Source organism: Jaculus jaculus, chromosome 17, assembly GCF_020740685.1.
Source record: "Jaculus jaculus isolate mJacJac1 chromosome 17, mJacJac1.mat.Y.cur, whole genome shotgun sequence".
NCBI classification, from domain to species: Eukaryota; Metazoa; Chordata; class Mammalia; order Rodentia; family Dipodidae; genus Jaculus; species Jaculus jaculus.
Window position 1 is genome coordinate 65,446,436 of NC_059118.1, and position 23,895 is coordinate 65,470,330.

Sequence of the window (23,895 nt, forward strand, 5' to 3'; positions counted from 1 at the left end):
TTACCACATCCGGAGGGGTCAGCTGGTCACCTAGCAATCCAAAATCTTTCGTTTTGGGGGGGCGGAGGGGAGGCTTGAGGCAAAGACTTACTTTAGCCCAGGCTGACCTGGAACACACTCTGCAGTCCCAGGCTGGCCCCCAACTCCCAGAAATCCTCCTGCCTCTGCTGGGATCAAAGGTGTGCACACCATGTCTGGCTGGGATGCCCAAATCCTGCTGAAGCAGCGCACCCCAACAGGCAGAAGAAGGCAATGTGGGCCAAGTGAGGGCAGAAGAGGTGGCCAGTGGTCAGTGCAGATGCCCACAGGCTGGGCCTGGCATAGCTTGGCAAGAGCCCAGGAGTGGGTTTGTCCAGAAGGACCCACACATAGTGCTTCCTGAGGAACCCCACAGAGGGGCCTTTTTGGATAGCAGCTCTGCAGCCGTGCTCGGTAAGTAAAGGCAATTTAGCTCTGCTCTGTCCACGATCCTTTCTTCCAACCCAAGAAGGGCCAAGAAACAGCAGAGAGTGTTTAAATTCCCACAGTGGCGCATCAGTGCCCAGACTGCAGCTGATTTTAAAACCAAGTCCCTAAAGAGCCATCTGTTCAGCCCAAGGAGTCAAGAAGGGACCAGAAATTTGGGGATTTGGAGGCAGGGGTTGAAGAGACCACAAAGCCATTCTGACATGTTTGCCCAGAAGTTTGGAAATTTCATTTGTTCATCGTACTGGTTGTTTGTCCTTGTTTAAGCTTTAGTTTTTACATATTTGTTTGTTTGTTTATTTAGAGAGAGAGAAAGAGGCAGATAGAGAGAAAGAGAATGGGTATACCAGGGCCTCCGGCCACTGCAAACAAAACTCCAGAAACATGTGCCACCTTGTACATCTGGCTTACCTGGGTCCTGGGGAATTGAGCCTGGATCCTTACACTTCACAGGCAAGTATCTTAACCAGTAAGCCGCCTCTCCAGCCCTAAACTTTAATTTTATTTTTGTTTTTCGAGGTAGGGTCTCACTCCTATCCAGACTGACCTGGTATTAACTATGTAGTCTCAGGGTGGCCTCGAACTCACGGAGATCCTCCTACCTCTGCCTCCCGAGTGCTAGGATTAAAGGTGTGTGCCACCATGCCTGGCTAAACTTTAATTTTTAACATGATTCATTTTTCATGTGTCTAAGTTACATATATTTTTATGGTTTCATTTTTTAAGACTATGTAACTGTTTTTGTTGTTGTTGTTTGAGGTAGTGTCTCACTCTAGCTTGGGCTGAGCTGGAACTCACTCTGTAGTCCCAGGCTGGCCTTGAACTCGCAGTGATCCTCCTACCTCAGCCTCCCGAGCGCTGGGATTAACGGTTTAAATGTAACCCTTACATCCCCTGGGTTTGCCACCTCCTCGTTCCTGCCTGACGTCGGTCCGGCATGCCCGCGTGTCTGGGAAAGCCCTGGAAAGTCTCTGGACGCTCACCTGGCAGGTGTCGGTGGCGAGGCGCTGCCATTCCTCTGGGAGGGCGGGGGGCTCTTCCTGCTCCTGGGTAAGCTGGCTGCTGCTCAGGCCCTGGAGGGAGAAGGAGAACCCTTAGCTCGCTGAGTTCTCCGGACGGGCCGCTCGTGGGAGGATCTGTACCTGCTGGGAGGGGAGGCCAGCCTGAGCACAGCAGCGGAACCTGCGGTCAGCGCTGGGCCGCCTGGTCTGGACAAGAACGGGAGGTGGGCGCCCTTGGTGACTGAGGCCCACGGCAAGAGCCGGGAGAAATTTGCGGTGCGTCTTGGGGACAGTGGCCATCACATGCCTGTCACCGGGTCACTCTGCAGTACTGGGCTGCCACCCTGCCCCGTGCCCGCTCCCAGCCAGCCAAATCCTCCTTCCAATGCTATCGTTTCTGTCTGTTTCCCAGGCATACTTTTCTCTTTCTAGCATTTCCCATATCCACCTTAAATTGCTTTTTCCTTCCTTACATTTTCTTTTGTTAATGCTTTCCGTGTCCTCATTTTTTCATTACTTTTGTTTTTTAGTCACAAATTCAAGGGATGCTGAGCTTTTCCCCCACTTCAAATCACTCTCACATAATACTATGAAATTATTGCTGGGCATGGTGGCACACACCTTTAATCCCAGCACTTGGGAGGCGCAGGGAGGAGGATTGCTGTGAGTTCAATGCCACTCTGAGATGACATTGTGAATTCCAGGTCAGCCTGGGCTAGAGCAAGGCCCTACCTTGGAAAACCAATTTGTGTGTGTATGTGTATTTTGTCATGTAAATAGTTCATGCAGGGCTGGAGACATAGTTTAGCAGTTAAGGCACTTGCTGCCAAAGCCAAAGGACGAATTCCCCAGAACGTAAATAAAGCCAATAGAGTTCATTTGCAGTGGCTAGAGGCCTTGGCACACCCATTCTCTCCCTATCTGCCTCTTCCCCCCTTCTCAAATAAATAAATAAAAGATTAAATAATTCATACGTTTGTAAGAACATGAAAAGACCACTTTGTATTTGATACCCCAAAGAATGACAATATTAATCACCTCGTTACCACCTACATAGGTTCCCACCACCTTCAGTTCTTTTTGTGTCAGCTTGTGCAGGAGTTGGAACTCCAAGGACCGTTTTGGAGTTCTGTGGTGGAAGGGTGGAAGACACTTGGGGCACCTGACCCAGCTCCTGGTACCTCGCTAGGTGAACGAGGTTCTGATAGTCCCCTTTCAAAGGTATACTGGTTGCTTCGGTTGTTAAATATACTAGCATCCTTTAATAAGAAGGATTTATATCTTAACTACTCACAAAGATGAAAATGGGACAGAAGCCTCATGATTTATGTGAATACTTCACGTGAAAAAGACCTGGAGGCTTTAGTTAACAACAAGATTTATTTAAGCTGTAAGTGTTAAGTGGCTTTGAAAGAGACAAATATAGTCATTGAATGAAATTACCAGAAAGTGTAACATTCCAAACACAGGAAGTATTCTCACTACATCCCAACAGTGTGCTCAGAGTTAAGTACCAGGAAGGGTTCAGAATAATCCTTTTGCATGCCCAAGGAGGGACACACGGAGAAGAAAGTACCAATGTTGCTGGACGTGGTGGCACACACTTTTATACCAGCACTCGGGAGGCAGAGGTAGGAGGATTGCTGTGAGCTCAAGGCCACCCTGAGATTACATAGTGAATTTCAGGTCAGCCTCGGCTAGAGCAAAACCCTACCTCGAAAAGCCAGAAAAAAAAAAAAAAAAAAGAATGTGAGAAAACAAAGGAAGTATCAATATTGGGCTGGAAAGATGGCTCAGCAGTGAAAGGCACTTGCTTGTAAAGCCTGATGGTCCAGGTTTGATTCCCAGATACTCACGTAAAACCAGATGCGCTAAGTGGTGCATGCATCTGGAGTCCATTTGCAGAGGCAAGAGGCCTTGACACAGCCATTCCCCCCCCCCTCTCTGCTTGCATATAAATTAGTAAAAATATTTGAATTTATTTCCCCTTGAGACTACATAATAAATTCCAAATTAGCCAGGGCTAGAGTGATACCCTACCTCAAAACAAAACAAAACAAAACAAAACAAAAAACCCACAAAGAACAAACAAACAAACAAACAAAAACCAAAAAAAGAAATATCAATGTTACTCTTAGTTTCATCACTCTGAAGACCCATGTTCAAACTTTTTTGAGGAGGGTGAGGGGAGGAAAATGACCTTTTAGCATGTTTGCCAGAAAGGAGTGAAAAATTCATAGGCACAGGGACACAGACTAAGCAGGGGACTGTGATCAGAAGAGCGTGTGGGGGTGTCTGCCTCGATGGCAGGAAGGGCTGTGTCTGGACCGAGGAGTCCATCTTTCTGCGTTGTTCAGAAGATAATCCCAGTCACAGGAGGGAAGGAAATACTCAAGGAGAAGCGGATTCTTAAATGTATCCGATGCTTCCTGAAGCCACTTTCCTTACTGGCTCTGCTCCCCGCGGTCTCCATTCTGACGCTCCTGGGGTGCAGCTTTTCTCCTGAAGCATGTCTGGTCCTCAGAAAATGGGACAGTTCCACTGTCTTTACGATGTCGATTACAGTAAGCATGGTTCCGTCTTGCCTGATCTGATATAACCTTTCTTTCATTGTTTTTCTTTTGAGTCAGGGTCTTACGTATCCCAGGCTGGCCTCAAACTGACTATGTAGTCAAGGACAACTTTGAGCTCCTTGATCCTCCTCCCTCCGCCTCCCAAGTGCTGGGACAACAGGCACGGACTACCACCCTTGGCCTGATGTGGTGCTCAGGATCAAACCTAGGGCGTTACGTGTGCTAGGCAAGTGCTGTATCTACTGAGCCGCCTCCCCATCCCCGGTATTTCCTTTCTAACTCCACTTTCAGTGATGTCTCCCATGGCAAGGCCTGTGCAGGGCGCCCGATCACCGCACTGCGCTGCCTCCGCCGCTGGGTAGCATGGGTGTCTCTTTGTTCTTACTGGCCCATGTCTAGATGACTCTCCTTGCGTTCTGGCCTCTGACTTTCCTGACTTTCTCAATATCTCATTCAGATGATGCTGACCTGACCACTGGTCCTTCTCAGGGTGGCTTCCCAGAGGTCACCCTCTCCTCTTCCAGCCTCCTGCGCTGGGGTGACAGCTCTGTCAGGACTTTAAATTCCTAAACATCAGCAACTTGTATTTTTTTTTTTTTTCTATTCCATCACAGACAAAGTGTAAATGCACGGTGGCTGATTTGACTCACAATTTAGAGAGGAGAATGCAAATAGGAACTCCACCATGCATCCCTTTGACTCTTGCTTTTTTGCCCTTGTACAGAACCCAGTTTAGCACCTGCACAATTCTTGAAGAGAGATTTGCTAAGCAAGAAGACATTCGGTGTCAGTACTGAATTTTGTCTCCCAGAGAGTTTCCTCCCTCCTTTGGAGGTGTGTAAATACATCATCTAGTGATAAAACCTTGGCAAAATAGCACATCAGTCTTCATGGTCAACTCTCTAGTTGAACAACGCTTTTAATCTCGGGTCACTTCACCTACCATCGAAATCTGTCCTTCTCAGCTATAGACTACCAGAGATTACATGCTCTGTGCAGTTAACATCACAATCAAAACATCATCAGGAAAAAAAATGCACTTGCTAAAAGAACGCCTCTTGATGCTTTCAGAATAGAAAACCTTTGAAGGTTTGTGGTTGTTTTAGGTTGCCTGCATTATTGTCTCTACTCCTTTCTTCTTATTTTTGTCATGAACTTTACAGTACAAACATACTACAGACTGGTCATATTCCCATTAGGTGATGCTCTCCTGTCCCCCTTTTCCTGCTTGCATTCCACTGAGGGCCCTCCTCAGTGGGATTAGGTATTCAATGCACCAGCCAGTCTCAGTGAGGGGACAATGTTTCAGGATACACTTTCCCAACCTGTGGGCTTTTACAATTTTTCTGTCTCCTCTTCCACAATGTTCCCTGCTGGGTATGTTATTAGTCTCCTTTAATGTTGGGCTTTCTGCATTCTTGGAATTTATACTCTGATGAGTTTTGAGTGTCTTCAGTGTCTACCACCATCTTCTTGGAGGAGGTTGTCAGTCTAGCAGTGAGAGCAGCACTGAGTTTAAATGTCCACTTCTTCTCTAGTGTCTCTTGGGCCCTGGGAGATGTGTTAAAGATGGCTCATCTTGTTGTATTGATGGGCTGTCTCTTTGAGCCAGTTGTCCAAAAGTAATTGGGTGTTGAAGGTATATTTGAATGGTACTTACCTAGCATGTGATGAGGCAGTTTAGTTCTAACATAGCAAGTAATCAAGTGAGAGCAAAAAATGATTAGATCACTCTTATTCTTTTTGATTTTTTTTTTTTTTGAGGCAGGGTTTTCACTCTAGTCCAGGCTGACCTGGAATTCACTACTTTGTCTCAGGGTGGCCTTGAACTCACGGTGATACTCATACCTCCGTCTTCTGAGTGCTGTGATTAAAGGCATGAACTACCACTCTCCATTTGTTTTGCTTATTTTATATATATATATATATATATATATATATATATATATATATATATATATATAATATTCATTTATTTGAGAAAGGAAGAGAGAGAGAGGAGGAGGAAAGGGAGGGAGAGAGGGAGAGAATGGGCATGCCAGGACCTCTAGCCACTGCAAACCAACTTCAAATGCATGTGCCTATTTGTGCATTTGGCTTTATGTGAATTCTAGGGAATTGAACCTGGGTTCCTAGGCTTTGCAGGCAAGCATGTTAGCTGCTGAGCCATCTCTCCAGCCATGCAGTGACACCCCAGTGTGACATGATGATTCTGCTTATGTCTAGGTGACTGCTTCTGTAAGTGATCCCAATAAACCCATGGGTTTGCTATTGGACTGGTCCAGCATCATTGTTTGGTCTATTGTTGGTGCCCTAACTGAGGTGACCGGACAGTTATGTGTCCCCAGGAAATGACACTTATTAAGAAGTAATTGGAAATGTTCTAGAACTGAGAAGGATGGAGGAGGAAGGCTGTGCATGAAGAAGGAGGTTAAGAGAAGCTGAGACTTTGTGAGCCAGGCTGGAGAGGAGAGCTTCTTCCATTCCCGGCCATGGCCAGAGAAGGGACTCCAGGAGATGGTAGAGGTGACAAGGTAGTGGCCTGGGGCTGAGCCGGAGGCAAAGTCCAACAAACCAGCAAGGCCAGTGGGGAGGTTTGGCTGGGCTGGGGACCAGAGTGGCTAATCATATGCAAACAAGCTCATTTTACCGGGTGTGACCAGAGATAAAGGAAGGGCCTGCAGTGCCAGGGCTTCCTGTGAGAGGCGATAACACTCGAAAGATGGGAAAGTTTAGTTAATGGAAGGACGAATCATTAACAAACATACAAATTCTGAAGCATGGCGAAACTGTAAAATCCATACTCACCAATCGTCTCAAGTCCGACCCATCTAACCAACACATGGCTTCTGTCAACAGCACAGAGCTGGCTGCCAGAAGCCAGGAGGGGAGGCAGGACCCGGCTTCCAATGTGGAAAAGGCTGGTAATGCGGGAGAGAGGAGCCAGCAGGCCGGGAACCAGCCTGTCCTCAAACCACAGACGCAGAAAAAAGTCAACATACCATTTGTCACGGGTTCACCACTGGCCCTGCTAAGTCGTGCTCATCAAGTACATGGAGCCCCCAGGTGGCAGCCGGAATCCTCCGCAAACACTGCGTCTCACTGTGGTGACCCACCTGGGAGGGCAGCTGGAAGCAGTTTGTCAGTGACAATTCAGGAAAGAATCCATGTCAGCTCGGGGCATATGTTAAACACAATTGTCAAATGGAGGTACTTGAGAATAGTAATTCTGTCTGAGCTGGAGGAAGAGGGATGTGAGTGAAATGAAGGGAGAAGGAGGAAAGCTTTGAAGCAGGCAGTGATGCTTGGTAAGAGTGGCACAAAGCAAGATGACTTGGCAGTTCTTTTTCCTCAGTGTCTGAACAAATTCTGGTGACTCAAGGCTGTGAAAGGCCACACATTGCAAGCCTGCTGTGTGTGGATAAGAAGTTCTGTTTAAGGTGTCTGCAAAGACCCTGGAGGCTTTTTCTCCAGCTATATAAATGAGATCTCTGTCTTCCTCACTGTACCGCATGCTTACTGATGTGGACTACATACCAAATGGGTTGACACAGAAAACGGACGCTTCTCTAGGAAGTCTTTGCCAATGGGATATTGTATTTGTCTTGATTCGTCCCCATTCCTAAAATGGCTACTTCGTGTCAAGGAGACAGAAAGGAATTGGTGGGTGTGGAGGCCCTTTGATACTTTATGGAAAATATGCATTTCAAGTTACTGAAATTAAAGTGACTGATGATAAAGTCGCTGAAACTAGATGTCTGTCTACTATGGTGACGTGGATCATTGACAGCGGGGGCATGACTTTAGAGCCTACTGATGGCAGGTAGGTTTTGGAAATTATATTAGTCCTGAGAACAACCAATAACTCACCATCACTGTCTTCATTGTACAAAGAAAGGAATGGAGTCTCAGAGTGGCCATTGGAAATCTACTGTAGCTGGGTGTGGTGGCACATGCCTTTAATGCCAGGCCTCAGGGGGCAGGGGTAGGAGGATTGCGTGAGTTTGAGGCCACCCTGAGACTCCATAGTGAAATCCAGGTCAGCCTGAGCTAGAGTGAGACCCTGCTGATCTCTGTCCTGGTACTAGTCAGCTTTCTGTTTCTATACAAACTCCCGTGTTTCCTGAGCTCGTTGGCGTCTAAACAGAAAAGGTTCGTTTTTGGCTCACAGTTTTGGAGGGTTTAGTTCACGATTAGTCAGCTCTGAGGCTTTGGCACGTGGTGAGGCAGCAGATCAGGGGCCAGGGTTGGAGCCAAGCAGCTCCTCACCTCCCAATGGCTGGGAAGCAAAACAGGGGAAGAGAGGTCAGGATCCTTTCCTCTTTGAGGGCACGTAATGACCCCAAACCCCCACATTTTCTCCTCCCCCCGTATGTTCTCTTTCTTCTCCACTACTCCCCGCATTGAAGACTTGCATACAAGGTAAATTCTGATCCTTTAAGCTGTAGCTACAGCCCTTCCACTTCCCAGCATGTCCACCATCTCCTCCAAACAGTGCCGCAGGCTGGGCACCAACACAGGGGGAGCATCCAGATCCAAGCTACGATAGCCCTCATGAATGGATTAATCCACACATTGGATTCATGGATTAATGGGTCATCTGGAGAGAAGGTCTGCTACATGCAGTTTGGCTAGGTGTGGTGGTTGGAATCAGATGTCCCATATAAACTCTTATGTTTCCTTTCTTCCTTTTTGTTTGGTTTTTCCAGGGTAGGGTCTCACTCTGGCCCAGGCTAACCTAGAATTAACTCTGCAGTCTCAGGGTGGCCTAGAACTCACTGTGATCCCCCTACTTCTGCCTCCCAAGTGCTGGGATTAAAGGCCTGCGCCACTATGCCCAGCTTCTTCCTTTTCTTTCTTTCTTTCTTTTGTTTTCTCTTCCTTTTCTTCCTTCCTTCCTTCTTTCCTTCCTTTTCTTCTTCATTTTTTTTTTCTTTTTTGGTAGGGTCTCACTCTAGCCTAGGCTAACCTTCAATTCACTCTGTAGTCTCAAGGTGGACTTGAACTCACAGCAGTTCTTCTACCTCTGTCTCCTGAGTGCTGGGATTAAAGGCATGTGCCACCATGTCTGGTTTTTTTTTTAAAATTATTTACTTATTTGAAGGAGAAAGACGATGGAAAGAGGCAGATGGGGTGAGAGGGGAGAGTATGGACACACCAGGGCCTCCTGTACTGCCAACTAACTCCTAGCTGCATGTGCCGCTTTGTACATCTGGCTTTATGTGGGTAATGGGGAATGGAACCTGGTCCATCAGGCTTTGTAGGCAAGTGCCTTTAACTGCTGAGCCATCTTTTCAGCCTATCATGTATTTTCAATGTCTTTTTTCCCCAACTGGTGGCGATTTGGGAGGTGAGCCCTTGCTGGAGGAGGTGTGTTGTTGGGGGTGGGCTTAGGAGTGTCACAGCCAGCTCCCCCTTGCCAGAGCTTAGCTGACTCTCCTGCTGCCATTTCCCCCATTGTGGCAGAGGTGGTGCCCAGCCCCTGCCAGTGCCATGCGCCCCCCCATCATCACGGAGCTTCCCCTCAAGGCTGAAAGCCAAAATAAACCCTTTCCTCCCGTCAGCTGCTTGAGGTTGGGTGTTTTGTCCCAGCAACATGAAGGTGGCGGCAACAGTAGGTGTGTGAGCTTCCTGTTTGTCACTGTCTGCAGCTTGCACCACGGGGGGGGGGGGGGTCTGCCAGCAAGACCACTGCTAGATGCCTTCTCTGTGAACCAGAACCATGGGCCAAAATAAATCTATTTTCTTTCTTTTTATTTATGATATATGTATATATATATATATATATATATATATATATATATATATATATATATATAGAGAGAGAGAGAGAGAGAGAGAGAGAGAGAGAGAATAGGTGCTCCAGGGCCTCCAGCCACTGCAAATGTGCTCCAGACACATGTGTCCTCTTGTGCATCTAGCTTACAAGGGTACTGGGGAATCAAACCTGGGTCCTTAGGCTTTGCCGACAAACACCTTAACTGCTAAGCCACCTCTCCATTCCAAATTTCTTTTCTTTTTCTTTTTTTCTCTTTTGTAATTTTTTTTATTTTTAAAACTTTTTTTTTTAATTTTTTTTTTTTTTAATTTATTTGAGAGCGACAGACACAGAGAGAAAGACAGATAGAGGGAGAGAGAGAGAATGGGCGTGCCAGGGCTTCCAGCCTCTGCAAACGAACTCCAGACACGTGCGCCCCCTTGTGCATCTGGCTAACGTGGGACCTGGGGAACCGAGCCTCGAACCGGGGTCCTTAGGCTTCACAGGCAAGCGCTTAACCGCTAAGCCATCTCTCCAGCCCATCTCTTTTGTAATTTTAATTGAAGTACTGTTAAGTCATTTTTTATCGGTCATAAAAGCACCAAATTTTAAAATCTAAATCAAATTTTGGGGAAGGGAAGAAACACCATGCACTTCCCTCCAGAACAAAACAATGATGTTCATTCCTCCAAATGTCTAACTCGAAGGTCAAGTGAAACCAAAACAAAACTAAGTTAAAAAAAGAAAACCCACACAGAAATAAAAAGTAATAAAAATCACATGGGGGGGGCGAGTCAGTGCATTTCATAGTTTTTGCTGTGCTGTCTAATTGTCCTTCAGCTGACTTTCAAAAAATTAACACCCTAATTCATCAAAATATACATTTCCATTGGCTTTTTAAAATTAAAAATAATAATTAAAAAAGAAAGAAAAACTTGAAGGAATTCACAATCAGTTGCCTGACTCGTCTTGATGGCACGTACAGCGTAAGGAGGTCAGAAAGGCTGCTCGCAGCACACGTGATTAGGGGACGCTCATCTTCAGGGCTTAGATTTCTTCCAGACAGTGTAAAATACCCACAATTCCAAATAGGAAGGGACACAGACAATCTCCTTTGAAAATCCCACAGGACAATACAGGCGCCCAAGCTGTTCTTCATAAAGTGATAGGGCTTCCGTCAAATTAACACAGTTCCCCTGTGTAAAATATTTTCCATCCTGTTTCAATACTTTCATTGAAAGGTCAAGAATCAGTCTGACTGGCATAACAGGGTATGTGGTAAGTCATGGTTGTCCAGCTTTTCCATAGAAAGTGGTGATGTATTTGTTTCTTCCTTGCATGGAGCCATTGGATTTGATGGCTGATTAATTTCCAGTGTTACTGTATTACAAAATAAATGTAACCTTACTTTTTAAGCTGCATGCTAGTAAAATGCTTTGCTTTTTAATAAATAAATTTAAAATACAGTTAAAAAAAAAAAGAATCAGTCTGAAAAACTCCCATGTGGAATCTTCTTCTGGAGATGTAGAAATTGGGACAGCGGTCAAATCATTAATCACATAATCAAACTCTCTCCCTTCTTTGGCATACCTCTTCAGTACTGGAATGCAGTCTTCCATGAGGACCTGATAGCAAGCAGTCTCCTTATAGATTGAGACATCACCACATGTTCTTCGCATGTATTTCTTACATCCATCAATCACCATTTGGTCCATTTCTACCATAGTGACCATCTTTGGTTTCAGTTTGACTATCTCACATAATATGCCCCCATCTCCACCTCCCAGAATCAGGACATCTCTGCCAGTATAATCTTCTTTCCTGCTGCCCATGATGGCCCAAGTATATGCCAGGTCACTCTCTGCCAAATTAACATCCCCACTGAGAATGAGAATATTTCCAAATTGCTTGGAGTGTAGAATTTTAATGTTCTGATAAGGGGAATCGCCATCATACACCAGGTCATCGATGTCACGATGTCATACTCAACCAGGCGCCCATCAGCAGTGGGCCAGTATCTGTCACCCGCCCAGCACTGTCCTGACTCAGTTCTTTCATTTTTATTTCTATTTTGTTCAAAACACTGTCAGTCTCTTCTTTGCTTTGTATGTCACTGTCATAACTCTGGAGGTCCAGCAACACCAATCCATGTGGATAAATTCTCAAGTTGGCGAAGCTTCCCTTTTTGTTCGTGTAGGTTGCTAAATAGCCATGGTCCTGCCCGGTGTGTACCGACTCTGCCTTCCCCCGCTCCTGGAAAATGGACTGGAGGCCTTTTAGAATAGAATGGTTTCACCATCAGCTTTGGCGCCGAGCATGAAGTCGAGCGGGCTGTGCCGGCGACCGCGGGAGACTGGGCGACCGCAGGGCGTGTCTGGCTGCGGCTGGCCCTTTTTTTAAAAATTTACTTTTATTTTTATTTATTTATTTGAGAGTGACAGAGAGAGAGAGAGAGAGAGAGAGAGAGAGAGAGAGAGAGAGAGAGAAAAGAGTGGCCACCCCAGGGCTTCCAGCCACTGCAAACAAACTCCAGACGTGTGCGCCCCCTTGTGCATCTGGCTAATGGGGGTCCTGGGGAATTGAGCATCGAACCAGGGTCCTTTGGCTTCACAGGCAAGTGCTTAACCATTAATCCATCTCTCCACCCCCAAATCTCTTTTCTTTATCACTTAACCAGTCCATGGGATTGTGTTATTAGCACAGAAAATAGACTAAGATAGCCAAACATTTCATTTTTAAAAATTTTATTTTTATTTGTCTATTTTAGAGAGTGATACAGAAGTAGGCAGGTAGAGAGAATGGGCACACCAGGGCCTCCAGCTACTGCAAATGAACTCCAGATGTGTGTGCTCCCTTGTGCATCTGTCTGGCTTATGTGGGTCCTAGGGAATTGAACTTGGGTTCTTTGGCTTTGCAGGCAAGTGCCTTAACCACTAAGCGAACTCTCCAGCCCCAAACATTTCTTTTAACCTTCAAGGTACATTAATTTTATTATTTTTATGTTTTTAAATTTTTATTATTTATTTACTTAAGAGAGGGAGAGAGAATGAGTGTGTTAGGGCTTCCAGCCACTGCAAATGAACTCCAGATGCATGCACCGCCTTGTGCATCTGTCTTACATGGGTACTGGGGAATTGAACCCGATATCCTTTGGCTTTGCAGGCAAGTGCCTTAACCACTAAGCCTTCCCTCCAGCCCGAAGGTACATTAATTTTAGAAGCAGACTAGAGCAGAACACATAAGCTGCCAACCATTTCATTTTTGCTTCCTTCTTTGAGGACTGGTTCAGATCTCAACACTCAAGTTCTTTGTTAGTGAGTTGTCTTAATAGGTGCCTAAAAATATGCCTTAAACGTCCCCTCAGATTTTAAATTGCTTAGAGCAGTGGCTGGCCTTAGTTAACTACAGGTTTTACATAAGCAGACTATAACCATGGAATGAATAATCAGAAGTGTAAAGTGTAATCATGGAATGAATGATCAGAAATGCTGTGTTCCCAGCCCAACAGCAGCAGCAAAACAAGGGTTCCCGTTTCAGCCAGAGAGGACACTTGGGGTTCAGCGTCATGGGGAAGCGACCGGTAATCAACCCTCGTTCCACGCCCATGTTGAAAACACATAGCTGATCAGAAATAACATCACCACAGTCTCACCACTCCCGAGACCCACATGCAGCACACTTGTTGAAACATCCAATGCTAAGCTCAAATCCTCTCAGCACTCGGCTCGTGCTGTGTCTGAGACACTGGTAGATGGGGGGACCCATTGCCAGCTCCCCTCTCTCTACCTTCTGGGTGGATTTGGCCAGTCCGAAGAGCACTGGCGTTCATCAGGAATACAGGCTTGCTCCCTATTGGCTTGCAGGAGACTCAGGCTGGGTAACCTCCGCTGCCTCCAGGTAGAGTGCTCCCCTCTGCATGCTGCTCACCACATGCCACTCCGTCTCCGTTAGCCCTGACTCTGCCGTGCCTCTGCCAATAGCTTCTTCATGAATCTTTCCTCCAATCACGCCGCTTGACACAGCCATCTGTCTCCTTCCTGGGCCCTGACTCAACAGGCTTCTACACACAGTACTGCAGCCAGTAAAGATGCCCAGACCTCAATGAAATGGACGTCTGACTCTTGTGACATTTTCATTCAGACTACTGAAGTGGGGTTAAAGGTCACCAGTGGCCTCAGTCTGGCTCTAAGGGTTCCCAGGACTCAAAGCTTGGACTGTAGCATGAACTCTCTTTTAAATTTTAATTGGGGGCTGGAGAGATGGCTTAGCGGTTAAGCGCTTGCCTGTGAAGCCTAAGGACCCCGGTTCAAGGCTTGGTTCCCCAGGTCCCACGTTAGCCAGATGCACAAGGGGGCGCACGCATCTGGAGTTCGTTTGCAGTGGCCGGAAGCCCTGGCGCGCCCATTCTATCTCTCTCCCTCTATCTGTCTTTCTCTCTATGTCTGTCACTCTCAAATAAATAAATAAATAATGAACAACAACAAAAAAAGAATATGATTTAAAAAAAAAAATTTTTAATTGGGCTGGTTGTGGTGGTGGGTGTTGGTAGGAACTTGCTGAAGAGGCAGAGGCAGAGGCAGGAGGATCAGGAGTTCGAGGCCAGCCTGGGCTACACATTTAATGATGTAATATTTTCTTTTCTCAGAATAATATCTAACATCTTCATTATTCTTAAAAAATGTTTAAATTGGATTTTAGGAACATTATTTTTCTTACAATTATTTTATTTTTTAAATTAAATTAAATTTAGTTTAAAAATATTTAAAAATATTTTATTTATTTATGAGAGAGAGAGAGAGAGAGAGAATGAGAATAGGCATCCAGGGCCTCCAGCCACTACAAATGAACTCCAGACACATGCACCAACATGTGCATCTGGCTTATGTGGGTACTGGGGAATCGAACATGTGTCCTTAGGCTTTGCAGGCAAGCTCCTTAACCGCTAAGCCATCTCTCCAGACCATAATTTAATTTAGTTTTATTTATTTATTTTTATTTTTATTTTGAGGGAGGGTCTCACTCTAGTCCAGGCTGACCTAGAATTTACTATGTAGTCTCAGGGTGGCCTTGAACTCATGGCGATCCTCCTACCTCTGCTTCTGGAATGCTGAGATTAAAAGTGTATGCCACTATGCCCGGCTTTATTGAATGTTTTTGATTTGTTTAATTTCATGTGCATGTATGTGTGCATGTGTGTGTGTGCGTGTGTGAATGTGTATGTTTTTTGTGTGTATATGTATATGATGTGCCAGGACCTCTTGCTGCTGCAAGTGAATGCCTGATGCTTGTACCACTTTTTGTGTTTGGCTCTATGTGGGTGCTAGGGAATTGAACCTGGGCCAGCAGGTTTTGTAAGAAAGTGCCTTTAATCACTCACCCATCTGCCCTAGAAGTTTTTTTTTTTTTTTTTTTGAGGTAGGGTCTCGCTCTAGCCCAGGCTGACCTGGAATTCAATATGCAGTCTCAGGGTGGCCTTGAACTCATGGCAATCCTCCTATCTCTGCCTCCCGAGTGCTGGGATTAAAGGCATGTGCCACCACGCCTGGCTTTGGAGACATTTTAGAGCTTGAATAAAACTGAATCTAGTCCACAGCTGTTTGTAGCATGTCTAAAAGTCACATAAGGATGGAGCAGCCTGGATAGCTATTAGTTAGGATCAGGATATGGAGTGATCCAAAATGATGACACAGCTGTTGAGAAGACTCTGACCCACTAGTCTTTGAAAAAATAACACTGACAGGGCTGGAGAAATGGCTTAGTGGTTAAAGCACATGCCTGAGAAGCCTAAGGACATAGGTTCGATTCTCCAGGTCCCATGTAAACCAGATGTACATGATGCAGATGCACATGGTGGTGCATGTATCTGGAGTTCATTTGTATTGGCTAGAGTCCCTGGAGCAACCATTCTCCCTCTCCCTCTCTGTTTCTAATAAATAATAAATGAATAAGTAAAAATAAATCAAAAAAGAAAAAGAAAAACAACACTGAAAGGTATGTATAATGTCGTTGAATATATATTTAAAATATTTATTTATTTATTTGAGAGAGAGAGAATGGACACACCAGGGTTCCTAGCCACTGCAATGAACAAATTCCAGATGTATGCACCACCTTGTGCATCTGGCTTGATGTGGGTACTGGGGAAATCGAACCAGGTCCTTAGGATTTGAAGGCAGGTGTCTTAACTGCTGAGCCATCATCTCTCCAGCCATGAATATTTCTTAAAACATGCAAGATGGGCTGAAGAAATGGCTTATCAGTTAAAGCTGGGCTAGAGAGATGGCTCAGCAGTTAAAGGCATTATTTGCAAAGCCTGCTGGCTCAGGTTTGATTCCCCAGCATCCACATAAAGCCAGATGCTCAAAGTGACTACATGAGTCTGGAGCATGTTTGCAGTGGCAAGAGGCCCTCGTGTGCCCACACTCTGTCTCTCTCTCCTTGTAAATTAAAAAATATATATAAAATAAAAATATGCTTATGCAAGTAAAACTAGAATCAATATGGAAATATTAATTTTCATTAATTCAGTTTAAAAGTTTGGCACACAACTTATATATAAGTAGTGGGACTATAGATTTATTTATTTTTGTGGGAATATAGATTTTTAAAAAATATTTAGTGAGGTGAAGGCAGGAGGATTAGATGTTCAAGGTCATATTTGGTTAGATATAGTGACTTTAAGAACAGCCACACATGTGATGCTCTCTCAAAAAAGTTTAGGAATTTAAAGGACTGGAGGGATTGCTTAGTAGTTAAGGCATTTGCCTGCAAAGCCAAAGGACCCAGGCTCGATTCCCCAGGACCCATGTTAACCAGATGCACAAGGGGGTGTACATGTCTGGAGTTCATTTGCAGGGCCTGGAGGCCCTGGCATACCCATTCTCTCTCTCTCCCTCTTTATCAAATAAACAAATAAATAAAAATAAAATACTTAAAAAAACATTTAAGAAGCCGGGCATGGCTTTAATCCCAGCACTCGGGAGGCAGAGGTAGGAGGATTGCCATGAGTTTGAGGCCACCTTGAGACTCCATAGTGAATTCCAGGTCAGCCTGGCTGGAGTGAGACCCTACCTCGAAAAACCAAAAAAAAAAAAAAAAAAAAAAAAAAAAAAGAATTTTTAAGATAAACTGTAAACATTGCTTTTATAAATGCCAGAAACAATGAATATTTTTTTGCTTTAAAATTTTTTAACTTTATTTATTTGAGAAACACACACACATATATGGAGAGAGAGAGAGAGAATGGATGCACCATGGTCTAGCCACTGCAAATGAATTCCAGGCACACGTGCCACCTTGTGCACCTGGCTTATGTGGGTCCTGGGGAATTGAACCTAGGTCCTTTGGTTTTGTAGGCAAGTGCCTTAACCACTAAGCAATTTCTCCAGCCCAGTGAAAATATTTAAAACTCATTCATTTTAAACACTGAAATGCAACTTTGTCTAAGAAATCCCTGCTTATCATGCATCTTGAGTGACTTGGCAAGAAGTCTCTTCTGGGGAGTTCAAAGCCCCATTACTCTGGCCTCCACAGGCCACAGCAGAGGAAACAAAAGCAAGGAATGGCGGACAGACTCCTCCAAACATGGTATTGGCTCTTCTTCTGGCATTTCTCTTCAGCTTCCAATGCCTTGTTTGCCCTTGCACTTGAGAATGCCCTTGAGTTCACGTTCATGCCCATAACTGACCTGGACCTCCACCAAGTCCTCCTGATGCAATAGAATCTCTCCATCACTTGCCCTTACTTGGCTCTGGGTACCTCTCTTGGAGCACCTATTTCATGTCACCCATATAACATCTGTAAGGAAGGCTCCTGAAGTCTGTTCTTTTCTTTTCTTTTCTTTTCTTTTCTTTTCTTTTCTTTTCTTTTCTTTTCTTTTCTTTTCTTTTCTTTTCTTTTCTTTTCTTTTGTCTTTTCTTATTAGTTGTCTATCCACTCTGGACACCCAATTCCAAGCTGCTGGTGAGAGCAGCCCACAACACACAGCAAATACCAGAGAATGAACCACTGTCTTTTCCAGCTTGCCAGTGTCACTGTCATCCTGAATTGCTTTGTCGCTTTCTTTCCCTCCCTCCCTCCCTTCCTCCTTCCTTTTTTTAAGGAAAGGCCAACAGACTGACCTTGTTTTATGTAAGAGAGTGAGAGTGGGAGCTAGTGTGTTAGTGTGCATGTTTGTGTGTGTGTGAGAGAGGGAGAGGGAGAGGGAGAGAGAATTGGTGTTCTAGGGCCTCCAGCCACTGTAACTGACCTCCAGACGTGTGGACGCCTAGTGCACGTGTGCGGCCTTGCACACTTGCGTCACCTGGCGTCTGGCTTATGTGGGACCTGGAGAGTTGAACATGGGTCCTTAGGCTTCACAGGCAAGCATCTTAACCACTGAGCCATCTCTCTAGCCCTCATTTTATTTTATTTTATATTTTATTTACTTATTTATTTGAGAGATAGAAAGAGGCAGATATATACAGAGAATGGGTGTACCAGGGCCTCCAGCCACCTTAAATGAACTCCGGATACATGCGCCACCTTGTGCAGCTGGCTTACGTGGGTCCTAAGTAATAGAACCTGGGCCCTTAGGCTACACAGGCAAGTGTCTTAACTGCTAAGCCGTCTCTCCTACTCACTTCTCTCTCTCTCTCTCTTTTTTTTTTTAGCTTTCTTTCTTCCTTCCCTTTGTCTTCCTTCCCCTTCCCCTCCCTTCCTTCCTTCCTTTCTTCCTTCCCTCCCTTTTTTTCTTTCTTTTGTATCTTGAGACAGTCTCACAATATTACCTCTTCCTGGCCTGGAATGCTCTATGTCGGCCTTGAACTCACACAGAGATCTGCCTGCCTCTGCCTCTTGAGTGTGGAGTTAATGGGGATGCACCACTATGCCTAGCTTGTTAGGCATTTTTTAGCAAGGAAAAAACTAACTAACTAACTCACAACTAACTAACTAACTAACTAACTGGCCTGTGACATTCTCTATGGCCCCGCCAGGAACTCAGACGTCCTTGGGAGGAGGGACGCAGGCTCAGGGCTGCCTGCCCTGGTACTCAAGCACAGGATGTAGGGTGCGCTGCCATTTCACACAGAGGACGTGGAAACTGGAACCCAGGCAATGATTGCTTAGGTCATTGGAAGTTATTAAAGAAAGCAGTAGAAAAGACAAAAGTAACCAATATGCTGAAATGAAAGGTCTGGCTACAAACAGCTAATTTAGAGGGACAAGTGGAGGATGGAGAGGAGAGCAATGTTGGGAAGCTCTACGGTATGGCCGTGGAGAGCTTTGGGGAGACCAGCATTATAGAGCTACAGTGTACGGCTGTGGAGAGCCAGAATACTTACGTTGCACAAGTTCTGAATACATACAGTTAAAATCATCATTATTATTATTATTTGTTTTTTTGAGGTAGGGTTTAGTCAAGGCTGACCTGGATTCACTATGTAATCTCAGGGTGGCCTTGAACTCACAATGATCCTCCTACCTCTGCCTCCCAAGTGCTGGGATTAAAGGCATGTGCCACCATGTCTGGCTAAAATCATTATTTATTTATTTATTTATTTATTTATTTATTTTTTGAGGTAGGATCTTACTCTAGCTCAAGCTGACCTGGAATAGTCTCAGGGTGGTCTCAAACTCACAGTGATCCCCCTACCTCTGCCTCCCAAGAGCTGGGATTCAAGGCATGCGCCACCACGCCCAGCTAAAATCATTATTTTTAAATCAAGAGTGGAGTCTAACAACTCCGCCTCATGCCCCCAGGACCAATTCAGCTTCTGGATGGCCTTACCATTGCTTCTGTTCAGGGAAGCTCTCCAGTTCTTAGTCTTGCCTTTTTGCCCCGCTGGCCTGTCTCCTGACTGGCATGCCGTAAACCCCTCGGGGGTCTCTGCGCTCTCAGATCACCACCTGCAATTACAATCCCAACAGCGAGAAGTTACTTTGGTAAAGGGGACATGAAGGCTCATGGTGTTTCAGAACTTTCCCAGGTCCTTCTCAGATCCGAGAGGCAGCCATCATCTTGTGCTGTGCAGAGGAAGCAGGAAATATCACTTAGCATGACATCAAAGTAACAGCATATTTAAAATAAAGGGGGGGGGGGCTGGAAGGTGGCTTAGTGGTTAAGCACTTGCCTGCAAAGGAGTCGGGTTCAGTCCCCCAGTACCACATAAAGCCAGATGCACTGAGTGGTGCGTGTGTTTGGAGTTCGTTTGCAGTGGCTAGAGGCCCTGGTACATCAAACTTCTCTCTATTTGCCTCTCTCTCTCTCTTAAGTAAGTAAGTAAGTAAATAAATAAATAAATAAAATAGTTTAAAATAAAGAGTGAAAAACAATGCCTATAAACCTGTCCAACTTGCTGTTATTTGCCATCTCATATGCAAATATCTTGGTTTCTTGCCATTTATCACATTACAATATAGAAAAGAGTGGCCTGATATTTACCATGAGGCTTGGGAAGCTACCACGTACAGCCCTGAAAATAAGTGTTAGGTCTTTGGAATCATCTCTTTCATTTCTCCTGTTTCCTCTCTTCTCTCCCTTCTTTCTCCACCCCTGTATCCTTCTCCTCACGGGGATGAAATCCAGGGTTGTACAAGCTAGGCAAGTACTCCACAGCTGAGTTTTTCTGCCCGGTCCGGCCCTCACTTCCTCTCTTGACCTTGGCTAGTAACCTGGGGAGACAAAGATAACAAGAGGGGGATCCACCTTTCCATCCTGGAGCGGTCTGTAGTCTAGCAGGGTGACAGGCACCTCAACATCTCCCTTGAAAGGACCGGAAGTTGCCCAGCTGGAAGTGATGCATTTTCAGGGAGGGCAGGAGCAAGCCTGAGCTGTTTGCAGAGCAAGAAGTGGATTGGTTCAGACATGGTGTGCAGAGTCAATGCCTTCGGGATTGGTTTTAGATAAACAAAAATAACAGAAGTCAGCCGCATGTGGTGGCGCACGCCTTTAATCCTAGCACAGGCAGAAGTAGGAGGATCACAGTGAGTTAGAGGCCAGTCTGAGACTACATAGTAAATTCCAGGTCAGCCTGGGCTAGAGTGAGACCCTACCATGGAAAAAAAGAAGTCATTTCCCTTGGCTTTTAAGACATAAAGGTGAGCCGAGCGTGATGGTGTATGCCTTTAATCCCAGCCCTCGGAGGCAGAGGCAGGAGGATTGCCATGAGTTTGAGGCCACCTTGAGACTACATAGTTAATTCCAGGTCAGCCTGGGGCAAAGTGAAACCTTACTTTGAAAAACTAAAAAAGGAAAAAAGAAAAAAGGTGAAAATCTCTTATTTCTGAGAAAACATCTCGTGTCATATACTACTAAGCAGAACCCAAACTTGGACAAGAAATCAAGATTGCTGTTGGCAACACAGGGAACTGGGGAGACTGAGGCCTTCTACATTAGTCAGTTCATGCATCGGAGAGTTTTCAGGGGGAATGTGGTATCACGAGCCCACTGTGGGCTCCATGTGAATTCCAGCTGGTGTTTTATTTATTTATCTATTTGAGGGGAAGAGAAAGAATGGGCACGCCAGGGCCTCCAGCTGCTGCAAATGAACTCCAGATGCATGTGCCACCCTGTGCATCTGGTTTATATAGGTCCTGGGGAATTGAACTGTGGTTCTTTGGCTTTGCAGGAAAGTGCCTTAACTGCTAAGCCATATTTCCAGCCCTTATTTTTTAATTTATTTGCAAGGAGAGAGAGAGATTGCGATTGAGACAGAGAGAGAAAGAATAGGCATACCAGAACCTCCTACAACTGCAAAAGAACTCCAGAGATATGTGTCACTTTGTGCATCTGGCTTTATGTGGGTACTGGGAATCAAATCTGGGACATTAGGTTTTACAAGCAAATACCTTTAGCCACTGAATCATCTCTCCAACCCCTCATTTCTATCACAGCTTAATTTAGGATCAAACACACTTTTCCTGGAAGCTGTAGGACTGCTCAAGGGAGCAGACAGCTGAGGAAGCTGGTATCTAGGAGAGAGGCTCCCTCTATCTGGGGCTTCCACAGGAGTGAGGTGGATCTTTCCAGTCCTGAACCACAATGTAAACATTTTTAAACTTTTTTTTTGTTTATTTATTTATTTGAGAATGACACAGAGAGAGAGAGAAAGAGGCAGAGAGAGAGAGAGAGAGAGAATGGGTGTGCCAGGGCCTCCAGCCACTGCAAACAAACTCCAGATGCATGCGCCCCCTTGGGCATCTGGCTAACGGGGGTCCTGGGGAATTGAGCCGCGAACCGGGGTCCTTAGGCCTCACAGGCAAGCGCTTAACCGCTAAGCCATCTCTCCAGCCCACAATGTAAACATTTTTGATTCACTAAGCGCATGTTATGTACCAAACTTTACACTCAGCACCATATATGGCATCTCTAATTAGTTTTGGGGTTTTAAATTTTTATTTATTTATTTGAGAGCGACAGACAGAGAGAGAAAGAGGCAGAGAGAAAGAGAGAGAGAGATAATGGGCGCGCCAGGTCCTCCAGCCACTGCAAACGATGTGTGTGCCCCCTTGTGCATCTGGCTAATGTGGGTCCTGGGGAATCAAGCCTCGAACCGGTGTCCTAAGGCTTCACAAGCAAGAGCTTAACTGCTAAGCCATCTCTCCAGCCCAGTTTTTGGGTTTTATTTTTGGGGAGTTTCGAGATAGCCCAGGCTGACCTGGAATTTACTTTGTTTTCTCACGGTGGCCTCGAACTCACGGCGATCCTCCTACCTCTGCCTCCTAAGTGCTGGGATTAAAGGCGTGCGCCACCACGCCCGGCTCTTTCTTTTATTCTTTATATGTTGTTGAAACTTGACTTGAGGAGAGGCAGTGATAGCAAGTGTGAACATCCACTGAGAGGCAGGCTGGTCCCCACTGTGAGCATGTCATTCCAACATGGGCTGAATGTTGGCTTCGTATCTCCCCTCTGTGAGCAGATGCCTGACCTCACTCCCTGCATGTCATAAACATGGCAGAAAATGACACCAGGTCCCTGGCACATGGTATGATTTCAGCATATTAGCTTTTATTATCCATGGGGAAATTATGTGTGAATGTTCCACTGCTGGGACATTACATTTTGCAAAATATAATTTAAAGTACTACTAATAAAAATTGTAGAAATTTTCATCTGCACTCAGCTTTTAATTACTTAAGTAATAATAGAATACCTAGTCAATTATTTGATGTTCAAATGACATGCATAAATCCAGATGATCTTTAATCACCCCTGGTGGCATTTGACTGCCAACTGGGGAGGAGGCTAATAAAGGGGTACATGAAGGAGATCTTGGGGTGGTGACCTTTCCTCTGGCCTTCAAGTTCCAAGGCCTGTTCTGATGCTCCTAGTGTGCCTGGGAATCATGAGAGCAAGGATGTCGATGCCTGTAGAGTAGAAAGCACCAGATATCCAGAGATGGTTTCCAGGCCTGCCCCGCTCCTCAGGGTTCTGAGATCTTACTCCTACTTCTTGACTAAAACAAGTTTGAATCTGGGGATTTGTCAGGGGCCTGTTCAAGGTGATACTTTGCTTGATCCCCTCATTTGATAGACGTGGGAATGACGAAATGTACCCGCAAAGCACAAGGTCCCGTACCTGGAACATGACAGCGGCAGAAGAAAGACGCCCTCACCCAGAGCTGCAGAAAAGGAGTTGCGAATGCTTTCCTTTGCTTTCTCGTGCAACTTCTCACAAATGGGAGCCATTAACTTGAATTTCCTTGGCTCCAACCCTTGTCTTCTCGGGGATGGGAAAAGTAAGTGATTCCAGGTGTGTGTAAAGGAGAAGGTGGGTCCCAGTGTGGCAAGACACAGCATGAGAGTCCAAGGTCGGCAGCTGTTTTGGTCACACGTGTCCTTCAGCTGTGCCTGGGGAGGAGGCTGGCTCTGCTGCCCATGACTGCCCTGGGCCACCAACTGCTGCACATGAGGATGGCGGCAACCTGTGGGATTTGTTCCTTTGTCCTCTTCACTTCCCTTCACTTCTCTGGGCACCTTGCCAACAATGTGGCCCAGGAAGAAAGTCTGGGGAATTCCTGGCACCTCTGCAGCGTGAGAATGAAAATCACTCTAATGCTGCCAAGGATACAGGACAGCTGTGCCATTGCTTAGGGCGTGCAGGGTTCTAGTTTTTGTA

At 45.5% G+C, this 23,895-nt stretch overlaps 1 pseudogene; it reads right to left on the bottom strand.

The window, feature by feature from the left end:
• Nucleotides 1-1,337: 1,337 nt before the first annotated feature.
• Nucleotides 1,338-23,465, bottom strand: LOC123455540 (annotated as a pseudogene).
• Between the last annotated feature and the right edge of the window lie 430 nt (nucleotides 23,466-23,895).